Source organism: Diabrotica undecimpunctata, chromosome 10 (assembly GCF_040954645.1).
Source record: "Diabrotica undecimpunctata isolate CICGRU chromosome 10, icDiaUnde3, whole genome shotgun sequence".
NCBI classification, from domain to species: domain Eukaryota; kingdom Metazoa; phylum Arthropoda; class Insecta; order Coleoptera; family Chrysomelidae; genus Diabrotica; species Diabrotica undecimpunctata.
In genome coordinates, this window is record NC_092812.1 from 30,841,622 (window position 1) to 30,864,230 (window position 22,609).

The 22,609-nt window shown below is 32.5% G+C and overlaps 1 protein-coding gene across 1 annotated transcript in view; it reads left to right on the plus strand.

The window, feature by feature from the left end:
- The first annotated feature begins 990 nt into the window (after nt 1-990).
- Ms (neuropeptide receptor myosuppressin) overlaps nt 991-22,609 on the plus strand; it is a 34,893-nt gene continuing 13,274 nt past the window's right edge. The window contains exon 1 of the mRNA XM_072546510.1: nt 991-1,139. The gene's annotated coding sequence lies outside the window, so the exon portion shown is untranslated. The remainder of the gene's footprint in view (nt 1,140-22,609) is intronic.

Sequence of the window (22,609 nt, forward strand, 5' to 3'; positions counted from 1 at the left end):
AATATACATATCTGGGTCAAAATGTCAAGGTAAGCAAAGAAAATCAGACTACCGAAATAAGCAGACGTGTAAAAATGGGATGGGCAGCATTCGGAAGACTCTCATACGTACTTAAAAATAAAAATATACCTCAAAGACTGCGAACCAAAGTGTTTAATTCCTGTATCCTACCTGTACTTACATATGGAGCTCAAACCTGGACATTCACTAAAATAAACATGGAGAAGATCAGAAAAACTCAGAGAGCTATGGAACGGCAGATGATGGGTATCTCACTCAAAGACCATAAAACCAATGAAGACATTCGTTATAGAACAAAAGTAAAAGATGCTGTGTCGAACAGACAGCTAAACTGAAATGGAAATGGGCTGGACATAACGAACATCTTAAGGATGGCCGATGGAATAAAGAAATCGGGAATTGGCGGCCATATGTAGAAAAAAGACCACGAGGAAGACCGCAAATGCGCTGGAGCGACGATATTAAAAGAACTGCAGGACCAATGTGGAAACGTTTTACAAAAGAGATGAATGGCGAGAATTAGGAAAGGCCTATATTCGGCAATCCGAATAGAGAGAAGGGTTTGAAAAAACCAGTTAGAAAAATTATTTCCATCACAGAGTTTGAGTATATTATTTCTCACCACACATCCCTAGAAAATTTAATGATACTTTATGTCGAAATTATTTGTTTCAACGAAAATGGTTTTCCATTGAAGATATTTCCCCTTTAATATATTTTGGTAATATAATTTCAACATTAAATAAAAATATAAACACAAAAGTATAATTAACATAAATATATAACATAGCAATAGCATTTAAAAAACATTCAAAACTTTCCTGAAAAAACCTAATGATTAATGCTTAATGATCAACAAACAATAAAAAATTGTATGTATGAACTAACACGTGAATGCAAACCCCAAGCTTATCAACAACTATTACCTTTATCAAACAATTCCTAATTGTAGGGTGATAATTTCATTGAGATGTCCGCAAAAGTTTAAGTGATGCGCAGACTGGACGACTACGTGGGCGCTCCCTCATGGATGTGTATATATATAAAGGAGCCTCTAAATGAAAGCGAGTTTTAAGAAACGGTTTTCAAAAAGTGATCTGACTTTTAGTGAACTTCACGTAAGTACTACGTATGTGTTTTAATAAGTGTTTTATTGTGTGCACAACATAAAAATATTATTTTATAAAACTAGTACTTATATATCACACGTGTTAAGTCTTTAATTAATAAATATATATAAATACTAAAATATATAATTATATTTATCAAAAGGGCACAAAAACTTCAAAATTACAAATAAAAATTACAACATAGAATCTTGTAACTGAAAATCAACTGAAATTATATGGAAAGGACAATTTTATGGTTTTAAAGGGAGTTTAATGTGTTTTCAATACATGTTACCAAGTTTAGAGGTAACAATTCTATAATTGATAGAATTTTAAATTGACCTTATATATTTAAAGAAAAAACCACCATTTTACAATTTTTTGAATTTTGAATTATTTATAGTTTGTAATTTTAATATTTTCTTAGTAATCTTGGTGGTGTTCCTTCTTAAAGTAATTATGGCTTGATTTATGTATTTTCTTCCTAATTGCCATAACTTTTGAGTTGTCTATTCAGTTTTGGACATATTCCTCTCTTTTTCTCTTACACCAATGCTGTTGTCATCCATATGTAACGTGTGTTTTTTAAGATCGTTATTTTATCTCATTTGAGGTGAGTTTATTTGACATATTATCCTTTTGCTCTTCTATCCTGTAACTGTTTTATACAATTTAATCCCGTAATTTTTTTAGATCAGTGTTCTTGTTTTATTGAGATCTTCCTTTATTTTTACCTAGATATGATCTTTTTTTAATATTTTTTTACGCAACTTGTTGTTCTTTGGTCTTGAAATATGTTTCGCAAACGCTAACTTTAATTTCGTGACAGTTTTTCTATGTCTCTTATTTTTCTTTTGTTTCTTATCTAATTGTTTCTTCTTTTATTTTAAAGAAATTCTCAGCATTGCTAGTTCTATTGCTCTTTGTGTTACTTCAATAATTGATGTTGTTTTCTTTATTAATGTCCATGTTTGTGCTCCGTACGTGAGTATTGAAAGGATGCTTTGATTCTACATCCGCAATCATTGTTACATAGCTATTTTTTGGGTTGTTCAATGTCTTTTTCAACGATACTTATTCATTCCTTCTAATTTTTCCAGTCTTCTTCTTCTTTTGTTGCCTATCCTCTGTGGATGTTGGCAATCACGTTGGTTCATAAAACTTTGTTGACAGCTGTTCTAAATAGATGTATGGTAGTCATTCCTGCCCACTGTCTTATGTTCTGCCAGTCCACACTCATCTAAAATCTTCAATTGTCTTTACGATTTTTGCTCAAATTTCACTTAATTTATTTATTTTTCCTTATTAGATCTTTATACCAGCCCAACTGTTTCTTTTAATTTTTTTCTAGTATCACCATTCATCATTCTGGTTTTACAAGCCTGCGTGGGCCATAGCCTCCTCAAAAAATTTTCGCCAGTCGTCCCTATCCATCGCCTTCCTCAGCCAAGCACGTATTTCTCATGTCTTCATCAATATTATCAAGGAACCTTCCTAGGTCTTTCTCTTTTTTTTTTTAAATATATTCTATGATATCTGGTTCCTGGCATATTCTATAAATTTCGAAGTTGTATCGTCTTTTCCATACTCCATTTTAATTCACCGCTTCATAGATTCGCCTTAGTTCTGTTCTTTCGAAACATCCTAACATGTTTTCATTACTTTTTGTTCAGAGTCCAGGTCTCTGAACCATATGTTAGGACTGCGCGTATTATTGTTTTGTAGAGTTTTACCTTTGAATTTCTCGATTTAGTTGAAGATTTAAGAAGGAGATTAAGCCCAAAATAAACTCTACGGTAGTAGTATTTTCAGTGTTAACGAACTCTCCCAGGTATAAAAATTCGTTCTTTGCTTCGATGACGTCGTTTTCTATAAAACATACAGTGGCCAGAGGAGATGTGGTTCACACAGTTCCCTCTGGATTCGTACTCTACATTTAAATTGTCAAGAGTTAGTTTTGTCAAATTTACCAACTGATTTTGTACTCCTAGCTTTTTCATTGCATTGAACATTTCTCTTCTATTTACAGAGTTGTAGGCTGCTTTAGTCTATAAATATGTGATAAGTGTCTCTCTTTAATCCTTACCCCCTGAAGGGAGTGTAGTGATCCGATCTCTATCTCTGGTCATTTCTTTTAACTCATGGATAGGTTTCGCATCGATTTTGTTGGAAATCTTTCCCGTAATCTTAGGCCTCCTACCTCTTCTTGGATAACAAGTCTTTCCATATTTTTTGTGTCTGCTCTCCTGACTGATCCAAAAGTGTTTTAATTGTTGGGGATGGACTTTGCTGGGACTTTTAGCACATTTAGAATTAAATTATTTGTCATGTGGTCGGTTTACGAAATTTATAACATTCTTCTCCAACACAACATTTCAGTGGCGTCTATCTTTCTTCTTTCTGCTTGTCTTAGGGTCCCAGATTCAAATCCGTGTGTCACTATTGGGAATATTAAGCATGTGATGAGTATCTATGCCATATTCCAGTGTTTTTTTTTTAAATATTGTCTCAAGGTGTCGATCTGATGAATTGTCAATTAACCACCTCTGAAACCACCCTGGTATTTTCCTACTATCCGTTCTGCATATCGTGCCATACGGAGGCATAGTATTGTGGAAATTCTCTGTGGTTTGAGCATTCAAAGATATCTCTTTTTTATGTATGGTGCAAACTATTTCAATATTCCAATCACTGGGGAGGGGTTTTTGTGTACATATTTCTTTTATGAGCTGCTGTATTGCCATTATGGTATCGTGGCAACCTTCTTTATATAGTTTAGCTGGGAGATTATCTATTCCGGGTGATTTGTTTCTGGTTAATTTTTTAACTGCGTTTTTAACAAGAATCGTTGGTGGTTCCTCTCCTCTCTCATCTGTTACGCTTGCCCCATCTCTTTTGTCTTCTAGGTTTTGATCTTATTCCTCTATATTAAGTACCTGATTAAAGTATTCCACCCATCTATCCAATACATCATTCCTTGTTGTTAAAAGGTCGCCATTCTAAGTTCTGCATTGGCTTGTGGTTGCCTTGAATTTTTTTCTGTTGATGTTATTTTTCTTATAGAATACTGCTCTGATTTCTACTCTCTGTTAACGTTTTCTATATATTCAAATTCCCTATTTAAGTGGTTTTGTTTCTTTTGTGTATCCTCTTCTCTTCTCTTTGTCTGGTAATTCTCTACAGTCTTTTTTCTAGTACAGGTTCTTGATTAATCTGTTTTTTTTTCGTCATGTGTGGTTTTATCCATTTTATTATGATATCTGCTATCTTTCTTGTGCCTTCGTCCAGAGAAATAAGGTAAAAAAGTATCCCCTTGGAGATTTTAATCCGGCTAGGTATCTAACAAGTTTTATGGACCTCAATAACCCAAAATTCTATGATTTCTGCAGAGGGTTTGTTGGATTTTTTTTATATTATTAACAATTTAAGGTCAAAAATTCACAATTTTAAGAACTTTTGGCTACCAGTACAAAGTAAAGCATTTTAAATGGATTTGGAGGTACTTGTTTAATACAAAATATTTAAAGCTTTAGAATGTCGATGATTTGAATGCTAGTTTGCTAATTTGTTACTTAGTTATCGATACAAAATAATTAAAAAAAAACTTACAATGAACTAAAAACTTCCTTTGTAAAATGGTATAAAATTTTTATTAAAATTTAAAAATTATCCAAAATAGATTTATAAATTTTTAGAACGTTTTCGATCCTATCAGATCATCATCGGTGAAAAACAAAGTAGTTGGAACCAGCCACATAATAAGGTCAGATGGCTCTTTAATTACATAATTAGAGTAACGAACATTTTAAGTCTTAAGACACTAAGTCGATAATAAGGGATTACATTTTTTAAGGGAACGTACAATTTCCCAGTTTGAAAAAGGGACTTTAGGCACTGAGTGGTAACAACCAATTGAAGGAAATTGGAACAACGGAAATTGTCCGTTCCCTTAAAAAGTGTAATCCGTTATCGACCTAGTGTCTTAAGTAATAAGGCTGGTCTTAATATACATAACTGGTCTTATTACTGTTTTATAGAATTTTTCCTTCAGCTACATTGGAATTTTTTGTCATACAACAGACCACTCGATTCCTTCCACTTCATTCATCCAACCCTAATTCTACTGCATTCGTCTCCGTCTATTGCCTCATTACTTTGTAATACCAAGTCGTCTTCACTATTTTCTAACACTACATCATCAGCATACATGAAGCACCAGGGAATGTTACTCTGTAGTTTCGTCGTCACAAGGAGTGAGACTTGGTGCAATTCTACTTTCATCAGAAATTTATCAGTCTCTTCCACACCTGTCCTAACCCTAGGTGTTACTCCCTCATACGTGTCTCTTACAATATTTACATATTCACCGGCGACTCCTTTCCTATTGAGTGTTTATCACAAAATAAATCGAAGAACTCTATAATATGCTTTCTCATGGTCAATGAATGCTATATAAGCGTTTGTTTCTCAATTCTTGTATTTTTGCATCAATTACCTTATAATGAAAATTGCATCATTTGCTGATCTACCTTGCATAAAGCCAAACTGATTTTCGGATATTTCTCTACACTTTCTACATATTTTCATGGTGTGAATAAGCAGTTTTATGGCCCTGTAGCTTGTACATTGTTGTATATTTCCCCTGTTTTTGTAAACAGGTACTAATTACTATACTGCTTTTTCATTCGTTTTGCATTTGTCCAATTTCCATAATTCTATGAAATAAACCTGTAAGTCAACTTGTTCCTATTTCTCGTAATGCTCTCCACACTTCCCCAGGAATATCATCTGGTCCAACTGCTTTTCTTTTCTTTATTTTTTGAAGTATTTGAACCACTTCCTTGTTTGTTATTTTTGTGATCATAGCTATTACTGTCTCCTTTAACTAAGTTTTTAATGTAATAGTGTTCCCCTTGAAATGGTCCTCATCTGCTAGCACTTTTTGTATAGGCCTACACTATAATACGGACTGCCTAATAGAGCCTGACTTGTATGCAGAAAGCCAGAAATGGAATCTCAGAGCAGAGAAAGGCCCCAGGTCCACTTAGTATAAATAAAATGAGTACCTTGGGTAAAATCAGGGGTAATAATAGGCAGTTGATGCGCAGCACTGGTCCTCTTACTATCCTTGTATACCAAGAGATAGGAGAATACCCTGATCTTCTTCTTCGCGTGCCATATCAAAATTATCTGACATTGGCGATCACCATTGCGAAGGCTTCTCGGTCTTCTGCAATATGGAATAATTGCCCTCCATTTGATATCCGAGTCCGTTCACGAATGTTCCTCAACCAAGAAACCCGTTTCCTTCCTACACCTCTACGGCCCTCTATTTTGCCTTTAAGGATCAGTTGTAACATTTAATATCGACTTCCCCTTACTATATGTCCCAGATAAGACATTTTTCGGTGTTTAACAGTCTTTTGCAGTTCTCTATCTTTGTTGACGCTCCTTAGTACTTCTTCATTAGTTTTCCTTGCTGTCCAAGGTATTTTCAGCATTCATCTATGAACCCACATATCCAATACTTCAATTTTGTTCATGATCGATACTTTTAGCGTCCACACTTCTGCACTATAAAAAAAATGGGGACCAAACATAGCACTTAACCATTCTTTGTCTTAGTACACCTTGATATAATGCCAAAACCGCACTACTGATATAAAGGGAGACTATTATTATGTTATTAAAGCTCATTTATATTTATTTTAAATTTCTTTACAAATTATAAGATAGATTTCAGCTACAATTCATGCCTCCCGTGCACAGTAATCAGTATATCCTTTATTTAATTATGTAATTACTGTACAACAAGATTTTAGTCGGTTATGCGTATTCTTTCCATTTTTTGTGAGTAAGTAATTTAGTATATCCTACTGTTATCTTTTTTCTTGACTGTTTTTCCGGGTAAATTTAAGTTTCTTGATAAATGAGTTGTTGATGATCGATTTTTCTTTTTATTAATAATAAACTTGAGACTATAAATATGTCTGCACTTTAAATTTTATTATTACATTAATTTTAATTTTATAATGTTTGTTTCTACAACTGTAATATGAGTTTTATGTAAAAGCTACTCTTTACCATTTACTTACCATTTCATTTCAATTTCATTCCAAACAACAATTTTTATGTTTTTAGCTTTTTATCAGCTACCGAACTATTCTATTAGTAATACTACATGTTTTATGACAGTTAAAAGTTAAACCAAAGTTTTTCTTTTTCTTTAGGGTCCATCATAACATCTAATCGTTTATCCTCACCAATTTTATGGCATGCTCAAACTTTACGATCTTACTATATAGGGTCTTTACTTTGAAAATGCAGTTATGTAATTTTTTGATATCCATGTGCGCCAACATGGATGAACTATGTACGACGAAACAAGATATGACACATAATTAGAAAATAATAAAAGTCCTGGAGTGACATCAGTAACAGCTGAAATATTAAGATCTGAATATATGCCGGAACACCAACGTATTTGTAACAATATTAGCTAAAACGAAAAACAAATTGAAAAGAACTATAAGAAAAATAGCAAAAGAAGCAAATACACATGGGTTCAGAATAAATCAAAAGAAAACTAAATATATGATGATGGAGGACACACTATAAGATCATGAAAAATACCAACTGTATAAATTGAACAAGAACATAGTTTTGAAAGAGTCAAAGAGTTGACGTATTTGGGTGTTAGAGTGATGGAAAACGGCTGTGAAGAATAGGAAATGCAAAAAGCAATCAAATGTATGGAATGCTGAGATCGATAAGAGAACTGTATTTTGTGTCCACAAAAACAACAGAAAGAATTTACAAAACAATTTCTTCAGACAAAAATGGCCAATAATATTGTGTCTAAATATTCGTAATCAAAAATTTATTTTTCGACTGCATGTGACGGGGATCCAATCAATTGCCATCTACAGTCATTTATTAAATTTTTAAAATAATACAGAGGCCTTCTTTAGGCCAATAAAGCAAATTTTTCTTATAGTGTATCTAATATCATCCACAGTGTCATGTTATATGTCGTATGTCGCTATACGTTCATTAAACAAAATTTTTTTTTTGGAAAATTTGGAAAAAAATTTCCAAGGGGGGTACCCTTGGATTTTTATCAAATTTGGTTAATCGGCTATATTGACGTCAATTTTGGTCCAAGAGTCAAGCGAATACACATTTCCTACATCAAATTGGCCTCTCGTTCTTCTGCTATACTCAGAATTTTCCTACATTTAACGGTTCGTGAGAAAAATTTCCACTTGGATGTCTGTATTTGCTGAAAATTTCGTGAAAATTAAAAGTGAATATTTTGTTTGAAATTTGAATTATTTCGATTAATGGTTACTTGCTGTTTAAAAAGAAATTAACATGTGGCTAGAAATTATGCACCGTTTTGCCGAAAAATCGAAAAAACTGTAGACCGTTGGATTTTTATCAAAATTCGTTAATCGGCTATATTGGTGTCAATTTTGGTCCGAGAGTCAAACGAATGGATATTTCCTACATAAAATTGGCCGCTCGTTCTTCTGCCATACTTAGAATTTTCCTACATCTAACTGTTCGTGAGAAAAATTTCCACTGGGATGTATGTATTCGCTGAAAATTTCGAGAAAATAAAAAGTGTATATTTTGTTTGAAATTTGAATTATTTCGATTAAGGGTGACTTGCTGATTAAAAAATCTAAACGCGTGGCCAGAAATTATGCACCGTTTTGCCGGAAAATCGAAAAAACTGTAGATTTTTTAATTCGATTTTTCCTCTTTTCCGGCAAACTGGGGTTAAGGGATCAGAAAAAACACATGTTTGGAATAAGCTGGACCAACTGTATGTACCAAAACAATAAACAAAATTTTTTTTTGGAAAATTTGGAAAAAAATTTCCAAGGGGGGTACCCTTGGATTTTTATCAAATTTGGTTAATCGGCTATATTGGCGTCAATTTTGGTCCGAGAGTCAAGCGAATACACATTTCCTACATCAAATTGGCCTGTCGTTCTTCTGACATACTCAGAATTTTCCTACATCTAACGGTTCGTGAGAAAAATTTCCACTTGGATGTCTGTATTTGCTGAAAATTTCGTGAAAATTAAAAGTGAATATTTTGTTTGAAATTTGAAATATTTCGATTAATGGTTACCTGCTGTTTAAAAAAATCTAAATACGTGGCCAGAAATTATGCACCGTTTTGCCGGGAAATCGAAAAAACTGTAGATCATTGGATTTTTATCAAAATTCGTTAATCGGCTATATTGGCATCAATTTTGGTCCGAGAGTCAAGCGAATGGATATTTCCTACATAAAATTGGCCGCTCGTTCTTCTGCCATACTTAGAATTTTTCTACATCTAACTGTTCGTGAGAAAAATTTCCACTGGGATGTATGTATTAGCTGAAAATTTCGAGAAAATTAAAAGTGTATATTTTGTTTGAAATTTGAATTATTTTGATTAAGGGTGACTTGATGATTAAAAAAATCTAAATACGTGGCCAGAAATTATGCACAGTTTTGCCGGAAAATCGAAAAAACTGTAGACCATTCGATTTTTATCAAATTTCGTTAATCCGCTATATTAGCGTCAATTTTGGTCCGAGTGTCAAGCGAATAGACATTTCCCACATAAAATTGGCCGCTCGTTCTTCTGCCATTTTCAGTATTTTCTTGCATCTAACTGTTCGTGAGAAAAATTTTCACTTGGATGTATGTATTCGCTGAAAATTTCGAGAAAATTAAAAGTGTATATTTTGTTTGAAATTTGAATTATTTCGATTAAGGGTGACTTGCTGATTAACAAAAACTTAACATGTGGCTAAAAGTTATGCACCGTTTTGCCAGAAAATCGAAAAAACTGTAGATTTTTTAATTCGATTTTTCCTCTTCTCTGGCAAACTGGGGTTATGGGATCAGAAAAAAACACATGTTTGGAATAGGCTGTACCAAGTGCATGTACCAAAGCAATAAACAAATTTTTTTTTTGGAAAATTTGGAAAAATTTTTCCAAGGGGGTACCCTTGGATTTTTATAAAATTTGGTTAATCGGCTATATTGGCGTCAATTTTGGTCCGAGAGTCAAGCGAATATATATTTCTCACATAAAATTGGACGCTCGTTCTTCTGGAATATTTTGTTTGAAATTTGAATCATTTCGATTAATGGTTACCTGCTGTTTAAAAAAATCTAAACACGTTGCCAGAAATGATGTACTGTTTTGCCGGAAAATCGAAAAAACTGTAGACCATTGGATTTTTATCAAATTTCGTTAATCGACTATATTGGCGTCAATTTTGGTTCGAGTGTCAAGCGAATGGACATTTCCTACATAAAATTGGCCGCTCGTTCTTCTGCCATACTCATAATTTTCCTACATCTAACTGTTCGTGAGAAAAATTTCCACTTGGATGTATGTATTTGCTAAAAATTTCGAGAAAATTAAAAGTGTATGTTTTGTTTGAAATTTGAATTATTTTGATTAAGGGTGACTTGCTGATTAAAAAAATCTAAACACGTGGCTAAAAATTATGCACCGTTTTGCCGGAAAATCGAAAAAACTGTAGATTTTTTAATTCGATTTTTCCTCTTTTCCGGCAAACTGGGGTTAAGGGATTAGAAAAAAACACATGTTTGGAATAAGCTGGACCAAGTGCATGTACCAAAACATTAATAACGAAGATGCTGTGTGCCCATTTGGTATTTACCTTGTTTGTTTTTTTTTATCTTAAAAAAATTTCCGCTCGTCTCTTAGCATCTCCTGTTCTTAGTTCTTAATGACAGTGAAATTTGTACGAACGGAATTTGTTTCTTTTCAAAAAATTTAAGGCTCTGAAATTATAAATATCGAACTGGTGTGCAATGGTTTAAGAACTTTTTGTAGGATTTTCAACTACTGCTGTTACTACATTGATTTCATTTTAACTTTCTAAATTTCTTGGTACCTCAGCAATATTTGTACACGTCGAATTAGGAATCACAGTCCCAATATTTTCAAACATTTTTAAAATTGCTGAATGTATTGCATATTGCTCATTGGGAAATTTTACGGTAAATAAAGAACTGACAGTGCGCGCACTATTGCCCTAGTAAAAACATTTTTATTATTGCTTTTTTCTCCTTAACTAACTACATTTTATCAACTTAATTATTAATCATAAACTAAAAAATACTGACAATTCAAACAGTGTCAATATCTAAGTTTATTGTGACTAAACGCAACCCGTAATACACATTGTGCACCACTTGTGGCCTAACTTTTACAATACTCTGAAAAATATATTATTTATATTTTTGGAAAATTTTGGAGCAATATAAAATAATTTTACATTTGTTGTCAATACAGATTTCAGTCCTTTGCAAGTAGTATCTGATAATTTTTGATGTAAAATAATTAGGGAAGTAGGGGTTCAACAGTCCAGAATTCTCACATACATAATACTACAATCGATATTTGGAGAAATAAATACTGAAGAGGGTTGGAGATGAACAACAAAAAAGCAATTAGTAGCACTACACACAGAAAATGTGCAAAGAGTAGAAAATAATAGAATGGCTAAAATGGTATTGAATAGAAGACCCATAGGGAAAAGAAAAAGAAAGCAACTACGTAAAAGGTGGTAGGATCGATTTAAAAAATTTTTGGACATCATAAATTGGAAAGAAGGATTAGAAAAAGGAAAAGGTGAAGAAAAATAGTAAATGGCACATGGACAAAAATGTAACAGAGTATATTAAACAGAAAAACTTATAGTTGTTTAATTTTGTTTTGTCGTTTAAAAATGTAAAAATGCAAGCAGGTGTGAGGTATCTTTGATTGGATGTTGACAAAAGATGAAACTATCTTGTAGTATTAATAAGATGTAGCGTTTGTTTCTAAAAAATTCCACAGGCTGCAAATAACATGAAAAAACAAAACTTTATTTTAACACCTTGTATATGGGTCAAACGTTAACACTTCTCAAAAAATGTTAATACAGTCATTACTTAGAAATAAACTTATAATGTAAAAAAAATCATTGAAATCCAATCAGCGGTTTAGAAGAAAAATAGCTTCAAACTTTTGGTACATTTTAAAGTGATGCGTTAATTTAGATATATATATATATATATATATATATATATATATATATATATATATATATATATATATATGTTAGTTTTGATATTTCCGCGGGAGCTGTATGTTATATCAATGGTATTCCGGGTTTGACTCCGCGTTAAATGTTGTTGGTTTTGATAAAAACCATTTTGACGACGTTTCGGCAAGATCTCACTTGCCATTTTCAAGTCTCTCTGGATGGTCCATGAGCAGACCATCCAGAGAGACTTGAAAATGACAAGTGAGATCTTGCCGAAACGTCGTCAAAATGGTTTTTATCAAAACCAACAACATTTAACGCGGAGTCAAACCCGGAATACCATTGATATAATATATATATATATATATATATATATATATATATATATACATATATATATATATATCAAATTTGTTTATTTTAATAAACAATATCGAAAATATCAAATAATTATATTCTGCGTCATAAACTATCCGTTTGACGATTAAAGTCTGCGAGATTCTTCTTTTTTTTACCGAACTGTGAGGCAAATATTTGCAAACAGAAAACCGCGGAAGCAATCGGGCAACATTGTTTATTTTTCAGTTCTGACGCAACTGCATTTTCTGCATAAATACGTGGCTAGCTATATGAACTTTATTGCTACTTTACTAATTGTAGATTAAGAAATACTATGTACTGGATATTTATGATTAAATTGAGATGATTCACATACTTTCGTATGCATTCGTGTTTTATTACCACAACCAAGCTTTATTAAAACTTCTATTCCCGGTTTTCCGATAAATTCTTCATAATGACTGTTCATAAAATTGTAGTCATTAAGTAGTGAATTGTAAAAGGCATAGTTAGACCAAGGAAGTAATGATTTTCCCAAGGCACTCTTTGATACAGGTATCTTAAAACTGCTTTTGATTAATTTTGTGATAAAAATTGTAATAAACAAAATATGCAAAATATTAAACGTCATTTTTTATTTGTAAATATTATATCAGCAAGTAAGATCGCTATTTTAAATAGTAAAGGTAAAGACCGGTAAATTATATGGAAAAGTGACACAATTTTACTGAAAAAGCATAGAAAATCATTTAAAATGTAAATTTGTAAAATTATTTTTGTTATTGTGTTGCATAGTTATTGGAAAAACAACTTCAAAGGCGACACAAAATTGTTTTTCTTTTGCATTCCATTTCAGCACCTTGTCATCTATTTCTTATTTCTGGTATCTGGTTTTTACTTTTACTCTTTTCTTCTTTCTTGTTTTACTATGTCTTTTTCTTGCAGTATTTTCTGCTTGTCTTCCCAGCTCTTTGTTTCTATTATACGTTTCTTGTATCCTATCTTAAACGCACTTTTAATTTCTATTTTCAGTTTAAGCTCTTTGGGAAAGAGCTCTCTTTTTCCATCATTTTTTGTATGTCTTTTTTTAGTACCTCTTCATCTTCTTGGTCTACCTCAATTTCTGTTATGATTAATATATTGCGTATTTTAAATAAATAAACAATAAAAACATTCAAATCACATTTCATAATGTGAGTTTTTATGTAGTTACTACAGTTGGGAACAATCGGTCAAGTAATTTTTAGCAATTATATTTGTATATTCCGTTTGAGAGAACAAAGGTCATTTTCAAATGGCTGTACAGGTGCTTTGTCAATAATTAGGGGAGCATTAAGTAGTGTAGTGCTTTGCTCTCTACACCACTGTATAAACGACGTTATCGAATATACAATATATCGAACATTCGCACTGTATATACTATTAACTGTCTGAATCAGACCATGCTATTCTTAACAGTAGTTACGTATGATCAGTTTTGAGACAGCTACCTGTTACAGCTCAATGTTGGTTTTGGTCTACTCCGATTATTTTATTTCCCCAGTACCACCCATATCCGGGAGAGCTTTCCCCTATCCGCCACTACTAAACCCCACGCTCAGTTTTATACACGACAGAATACTTTCTCGAAGTCTAGTAATTAATATTTTATTGAGCAACTTGTAAAGAAAATTGAAAAGCGTTATTGGACGATAGCGATGTTTGGAATTTAAAAAGAGTACACTATTACCTTTTTTAATCTCAACGGTAAAATGTACATTGTTGTTGAATGAGTTAAATATTTGTATTGTTCTATATAAATTGTATTGTGAGACTGCGCAAATTGTATACTCAATATATTTGAACAGAAAAATATCGTGTATCTAAGTTTGCTTACAATATTTTCTCCTTTATGACCTAATAAAGTCTTTGCTAATATTGGACTGTCAGGATTAGCTATGATTTTTCAAATAATTTGATTGTACAAATTATTTGAAAAATTTTGTACTTGAAAATACTTGAAAAAATGTATTTTTCAAGTATTTAATATTAAAGTATTTTACATTTTGAGTATATAAGACATATTAAGTCTCCAATAATATTAATAAACAGCAAAAGTATATCTATGAGAAATCTGTGAGAAAAGAGTTTCTGTCTCAATGAGCTGGAAAAAGTACTTAGCTGTTCCAATATCGAAACCAAATAGAGATGCCTCCACTTACGACTCTTATCCTGGGATATCATTAGCTTCTTGCTATTTGAAAATATTTGAACGAATGATAAAAAAAGACTTCAACACTGGCTCGAATCCAAAGAAAAACTGTCTAAATATCAAAAAAAAATTTTCAACGGCAGTAGCACACTTACTAACGGGCATTTTTAATTTAGATACCATAGAGTTGGATTACTTGATTACAATTAATTCAATAATACCTGCCATACTGATAAATATATCACAAAACAAAAAATATGATGTTATGCCACTTTTGTCAAAGAAATCTATAAATTTTTTTTGAAAAAACCAAAAAAAAATCCAAAAAAAAAAAAAATAAAATAAAAAAATAAAAAAATCAGTGAAAATAGCAAGTAAAGCTGTAATAAAGATTATTTGACATCAAGTTTAACTTTGAAAAAATCTATTACTATTTTACAGGGTGAAATAAATTTTTGAGACCACTTATTTCAAAACGTTTCAAAAGTAACAAATTAATATATTCTCAAAAATTTTACATTGTATTAGACTTAAACCTTAGTTAACAATATTTTTATTATTGTAGTTACCTAACCTATTATAAAATATTATCAGCTTCAATCAAATCTGCTAAAAATTTGAAACGTTCTCGGCGAAGAAGGTGTGGGGCTGGAAGACGTACGACTTCATTTCTGTTCACCATCGATTCGTCTATTACGTCAGGATATGGAAAAAATGTTTCTTTTTTACCCACATTTTTCGTAAGAATTTAATTTGAAGGTGCTCTTCATCTATGACTTGATAGATTTCTCTAACATATTTTACAAGCCGTTTCTCTGAATTAAAGTTCACGAGAATAAACTCTTCACATTAAAATGAATGTCGTTCCACAGGTTCTATATTTTACTTGTCTCGATTTCGCATTTGTAAATTATTATCCTCGGACTCAGTATCGCTGAACTCTTCTTCGTCGGTCTCGTCTTCAAGTTCTATATCATGTATTTAACTTTCAGAAGAAAGTTCGAATTTATTAGACTGGCGTGGCTTCGGATTTTTTTAACTTTTCTTTTGATTAGATAGTCGTACTAGCACCGTTGCCTCGTTTTCTGCTTCTAAATCTTCTTCACAGATGCTCTCTCCTGGAGCAACATTTAGTTTCTTCCGTCTACCGGATATAGTTGGTTTTACATATCTTGTTGTTTCAAACATATCCTTCAATACGTTGGCAATTTCCCCAACAGGCATATCTTGAGAAGGGATTCGTTTTAAAACAGCTTCTCGGTTGAGAGGAACAAGTCCTGTCGCTTTGAACCTGTCTTTTATGTTGTCAGCATTTTTTGCCCTAGTTCTAGGACTTTTGCCTGGGAATCGATCTTTTCTTATAGGACCAGGTGGTTTGCTTTCAGTTAGTTAAAACAGACCTTCATTTACCCTTCAGTGGTCTAAAATATCAAACATCTACTGGCTACTTTAGATGAACTCCAAAAGCACAAAGTTAATGTTTTAGCACTCTTGTATGACAGTGATGGAAATATCCACCATCCCGATATATAAACCATCCCGATTTGCTTCCATTTTAACGGGAGTTTTCAGGACCATTTTCTGTCCATGTAGACCACAACTCATCTGCCTTATATACAACAAAATGTGGCCACATAACGCTTGATCCACTAACGGAAAACATCACACTCGTTGAAGATTTTGTGTGAAATCAACAAAACTGAGGTTCGGAATCCCTTAAGAAGGCAATACACTATTGTAAAATAATGTTACATGTAATTTGCTGATACAGGCACCTGTTGATGACCCTAATTATATAGAATATCAAAAATCGAGGTTTTCTTACTTTTTATTCAGTATTTTTTTGGAGCCAAACAGAACACTTATGACAATGACTGAGGATATCTCACTTTATAATGTTTTATCGAGGAAGATGGATCTCTCACTTTTTTCTTTATTCTAAAATAATTCCAGTGTTCCAAACTCGAAACAACACTAGCATAAAAAGTTTAGTATTCCACGTAGATTTATTACCATAATAATTATCAGACTTAAATTCGAACAACTTCCTTAATGTTTGTTTAAAATGAATTATATATCAACTGATAAATGTAAACACTGTTCACATTGTTCCAATTTGTTGTTACAAATTGCTACATTTCTTGCTTTTATTTAGATATTGATATTTTATAAATTACTTAATGTTTGTTTTAACTTTTCTTGTTCACTTGTATCCATGTACAGTCGAGTTAGCATAATAGTATTTTTCTTTCGTTCCTTTTCCAATCATTCCATTCAGTTTCGTGTATAAATTTTTTGTCGTTTCTATTTTCTCTTCCTTTAATTTCCCATATTTTCTTTGCAGTTCTTCATTGCTGTTCTTTTATGGCCTAGTTTGATTTCCCCTCTAAATTCCTTTTTGGTGGTTTCTCAGTCCTCATGTTTTGTTCGAATCTAGGCTTTTTAGGTCGCGGAGGGAGCATTTCGGCCTTCCTCCTGCTGGCTGTGGACTAAATTACTTTGTAGCTGATCCACTTCTAGCAATTTAAATATCTCGTTTCTTGCCGTGTATTCCCTAGAGACCTGGAACCAATACCATGTTCTGTGACACTGTTATGTTCAACTTTAATCTCAGGGTTCTTTTGTGAGTTCTGAAATACCTTTCCTTTTGATAGTGTTCAATACATAAAACAGAAATAGAAGGAAATGAAATAAATGCCAAAATGTTCGATTTAATTATTTACTGTTCTGTTTCATAACTTTATATCTCTGTAATATTGTTCTCAAATTTTTTATAAACCGGTTAACTTTTATTTTCTTTCAATTCTAAAATTGATCCGGATACTCTCTTGCCAATTCGCTAGCTTAACTCCTTTCTTGGATCTGTTCCCAAAATGAATCTTGATCTCACGTCCTATACAAAACTCCTATCTCCTATTGGATACTAAATTCTCCTAACTAAATCAAAGACTAAATAGAGCACTATATGAAGAAAAAATGACTCTTTCCAGTTTTATGTTTCGAACCTCTCACATAAAGACCACTCTACATAACAAGCTACAAAAAATTCACCTTTAAGAAAAACAGGTATAACCTGGGCCCGCACAAACGCAGAAAAAAACACAATATTAGCAGAGCATCTTGCAACTGTATTCTCAGCGCCAGATATTAATAACGACGAAGATTATGATATAAAATTGTAGCTCGAAACTCCATGTCAACTATCTCTAAAAATGTTAAATCCTAAGAAAGCTAAGATGATTTGATAACAAGAGAATTACTTTGACAAAAGCAGTGGTATTAACAATAATATACAACAGCCCACTACGTCTTCGCTACTTTCCAATACAATGGAAATTTGCTCAAGTTACTATGATTCCGAAAGCTGGTAACCCTTCAACACAAGCAAATTCATATCACTCTATAAGCCGACTCCCAATAATGTAGAAAGTATTAGGCTACTATTACATAAAATCGAACAAGTTGTTCTCATAAACGAAATTATATTACAACTCCAAATCTGTGGCATCCAGAAATGCCACAGAATATTAAATATAATTAAAACAACTCTCGAAAAGAAAACGTTTTGCGCTGTAGTGTTCCTCGATTTGCAATAATCATTTGATAGAGTATTGCATAAAGGTCTCCTCTGCAAACTTAAATTATACCTAACTGGCCAACTATACTTTATACTAAAATTGCTTCTTACTGACCGTTACTTCCAAGTCAAAATTGAAGACAGCTACTCAAATTACCACATCATACAATGTGGCGTACCTCAGGGTAGTGTTCTGGGCTCATATCTGTATCTGATATTTACAGCAGACGTTTCAACCAGCAATGATACCTTCTTAGCTATTTTTGCCGATGATACGGATCCTAATGTAGCATCACAAAAAGTACAAAAATATTGGATTACAATTTTTAACTTGCAAATGTCGCCATTTGATTAACATTCATATTGAAGGAGATAAAGGATTTGTTACGAAACATTATACATGGTACATTTCTCTACACCCATCAATTATGTCGTATTTATGGGTAATACCCGTTATCATTTATATAAAAGGAACTACATAATAGCCTTACAGTAATTGCAAAAAGAAAGAGCTTTCAACTCTCACTGCCAAAAATGATCTACGCTCTACTACCGATGTTCTTTCTCCTGATTATTTTCTGTTTTTTATAATATTTCATAACTATTTTTCTTTCGTTATTAGTTACTTTTAAAACTTAATAAGATTATAAGCATTTGTTGTTTATTACTCGTATGTAAAGATATTATTTAAATGAGTTTCTAGACGGCTAATACTCCCATTTCTTAAATTGTTAATTTTTGTACGTTTCCAGAAACATTTGGAGTGAAAAAGCTTCCTTATATTTATCGTTTAATTACCTCACATATCCCTTTAAATTTACAACACCTGCACGACCATATAAACTCAAATTTTTGAGGACTCCAAAGAGCCAATCCTTATAACACTGAGACTAGAAATTATTCCCTATGCAGTTCGGAATGACACGTACCCGATTTGAAAGTATCATTTTTATGTAAATCCATACAAAAGAAATGAATATGAAATCGTCTTTGTCATGCAAATACATAGGAGACACAGTGACATATTTGCCGACAGGGTCAGTTTATATTAAAATATTTTTTGATTTCAAATAATGTTTTTACTTGGTAAATTTTATTTCACTTTTGCTTAATAATAACAATTATAATAATGGCTTTATTATCCAATAGGTATTCATTTATAAGACAATTTTACAATAATTCTAAAATAAATTTATATTATATTTACATTAAGGGTTACATTAATTAAAGAAAAGCTTAAACAATGACCAAATTAATCAAATACATATCTGAACGAATCTTAATCATTGCGACATCAAGAACATTTAAAATACAGTTGAATTTATCAGTTTATTGTCTTTTGTCAATTTGTTGAGATCTTTACAGTTCCTTACCAGTTTTGATTTGGTGACTATGCTCTTTAGGGCCAGAATAGTCGCTTGGCTATCTGTATAAATGTTAATTCTCTAATTGAAGTATTCATCAATGCACGACACCAAAGCAAAAACTTCAGCCTGTAACACAGTTTGTATTGACCTAGGCTGTTAGATTTGTTATAATTACGTTTGCCCAAAGACTCCTGATCCAGTATCATCGCCAGTTTTAAATCCATCAGTGAACAATATTAAGTCCCTATTATTGTTTGAGACTTTGATCTGTATGTAGTATAATTGTGTTAATCTTTTGTTGTTGTAATAATAATTTCAGCAGGGGGAGACCAGTGACCTCTAAAGATGCCATTTCTATAGTAATCAAGGCCCCTGTCATTTTTAGAAGTAATTGTGTTTGTAGGATGGTGAGAGAGATTTCAAGATTGTCTTTTTCCACCAAAGTACTGAACTATATGTAACTGTTGGTCGTATCACTGACGTGTGTAACCTACAGATTACCTTTGATTTTAGTCCCCAGGATTTACTTATTTCGTTTAGAGTTTCAGAAAAGTCATGTAGCTCTATTGGTTGTGTTGTTAATATGGTTGCTTAATTTGAGTTTGGAATCCAGAGTTACCCCTAGATACTTGACCTCATTGATTTTTTGTAGTTTCTCCCCAAATAATTTCAGCTCACTCAGTCTAGTAAGCTTTTTCTTATCAGTAAAGCATACTAATTTAATTTTAGAAGGATTCACAGAGGTTCTCTTTCACACAACAATTATCTATGTAATGAAGGCAATGCTGCCTTATTTCCAAAGAAACCATGTTAAAACTGGTACATCACTCACTATTATTGACATTACTCTTTGAATATATACCTGCATTCTTTCAACAAAGCTATAGGTAAGCTATATCAATTGGATTAGCTAGAATTCCATATCTTAGTTTCTTATAAAGGACAAAAATTTAGATACTATGTTTTAACTGATAAAAAATGACTGCTGAAAGGTATTTTTTTTCGGAAGCCATCTTTTCTGTATAAACTAGTGTACTACAGCAATAACTTATTTAATATCTTCCATTTATGATACCAATTCCATAATTCCTTAAAGCTGTACTAGCTTGTGCAGGTCTAGTGGATGGATACCATATGTTTTTGGAGTCACTAGATAATCTCACAATGTAGCACTCTGCAGCTGTAGCTTAAATCTTCTGTAGCACACGTCCGTCCAAAATATATTTTGCCATATGTTTGATCGATTATACTTTCCCAGTGAGAGTTATGTAGGAATTCATAAGACAATTTTTGTAGCTTAGGATAGGTCCAAATAAAGTGGGCACTTAACCACCCTTTCAACTGACCTAAGAGCTTTATTGTGGTTCATCCCTAGGTTAAAGTTGTTCTTTCAGCCCAGCCTTTTTAACAAAGTCTATTAGGACATTTGGTGATACTGCTGCAATTCGCAATTTCTGTCAGTCCGATTTTATTCATATGTCTAGTCTATATAACTAGTAGACATCTGTATCCCTTCTTTAAAGGTTTATGTATAAAATCCTTTGAATGTTTAAGATCCTAATCCTTTGCAACTCACATGGTCATTCCACTGAATACGTTTCTTCCGTTCCACTCAGTCCGATATTGTTATTTTGACTGTGCTTTTTGCTACGCCAGCGAAAGGTTTTGTGTTTAGGTACCTACAGTCAATTTAGTTTGTTATCTTTTCCTATCCGAATCAGATTCTGCAGAAAGTTTCAACCTAATTTGAAATGAATTCCAGTTCCCTCAATGTTGCTTGCACTTCTACTGGACATTACTTTACCACAGGCCTGACGTTACTTTACCACCTGAGCATCAACGAGCGAGATCAAGTCATCCATCCAGGAGTAACCACAGGAGGGAGGATAGCATTCTTCCCTATGAACACCCCTTAGCTGTATTAGCCATAACATCCTCTCCTTGCAGGTTTATTAGAATCAGCTTATTTTTCAGCTGCTTTGATCTAGTTGCATTCAGTAGTGGATATCCAATATGATGCTGGTTTATCATAATGAGAATGTGTTAGTGTATTATTTAATGCTCCTTCTCTATATCTAGACAGGCGGTTGACGAAGTCTCTCATTATTAATGGCCTGATTAATATAATACCTCGTCCAGTGCTGTTGATTTTCGTTCTTGATAGGCATGCTGGTTGCTATTGAGAGGATAATCCTTAAATGGCCCTTTCTTAATATGTATGTTAGATTTTTTTTCTATTTCCATCAACAGAAATGATGTAAGCCTGTAGGATTTAGGTAGGGCGTTGTCTTGTCGTCCTATTTTGTGTATGTACACTACTCTTACAGATCTCCATCTCTTTGGTATATAATCTAGTGATATGCTAGCTCTAAAGATCTTTGAAATGAGCAATAAAATGTCCAGTCTTTTTTCTTTTTGTAGTAGGGCAAGAAATATTCTATCCTCCCTTGGAGATTTAAATGGGGAGCAAATTGATTTATGGACTACTTTACATTCGACAGTTTAATGTTTTTTTACAGATAATTCTCATTCTTCTTTTCTAGGACGTATAGGTTATCCTAGGTTTCCATTATAAGTCAGCCCAGCAATAGTTGTTGATCCTGGGAGCATTTGTTTAATATAAATTCAAAGTTCTTCCTTTTTTTATTCACTCTACTAAGAATCATACTTGGTCTTTTGGCGACGTTTTAATTTTACTAGAATTTTTCTCCTTAATTCGAGCAGAAAGTATATTAGTATCTAAAGAAGAAGGGTTAATAAAAATTGAAGAGTCTATATTAGAATAGTTCAAAAATAAAATTTAAAATACAAAAGTCTTGTCTCCGTATCAGTTTAACATATATTCTGAGACAGTGTTGAACGAAACTAACCAAAATAGAAGCAGAAATTAGATTGATGGTAATTACAGTCGAAAAGATCTGACACAGATGACG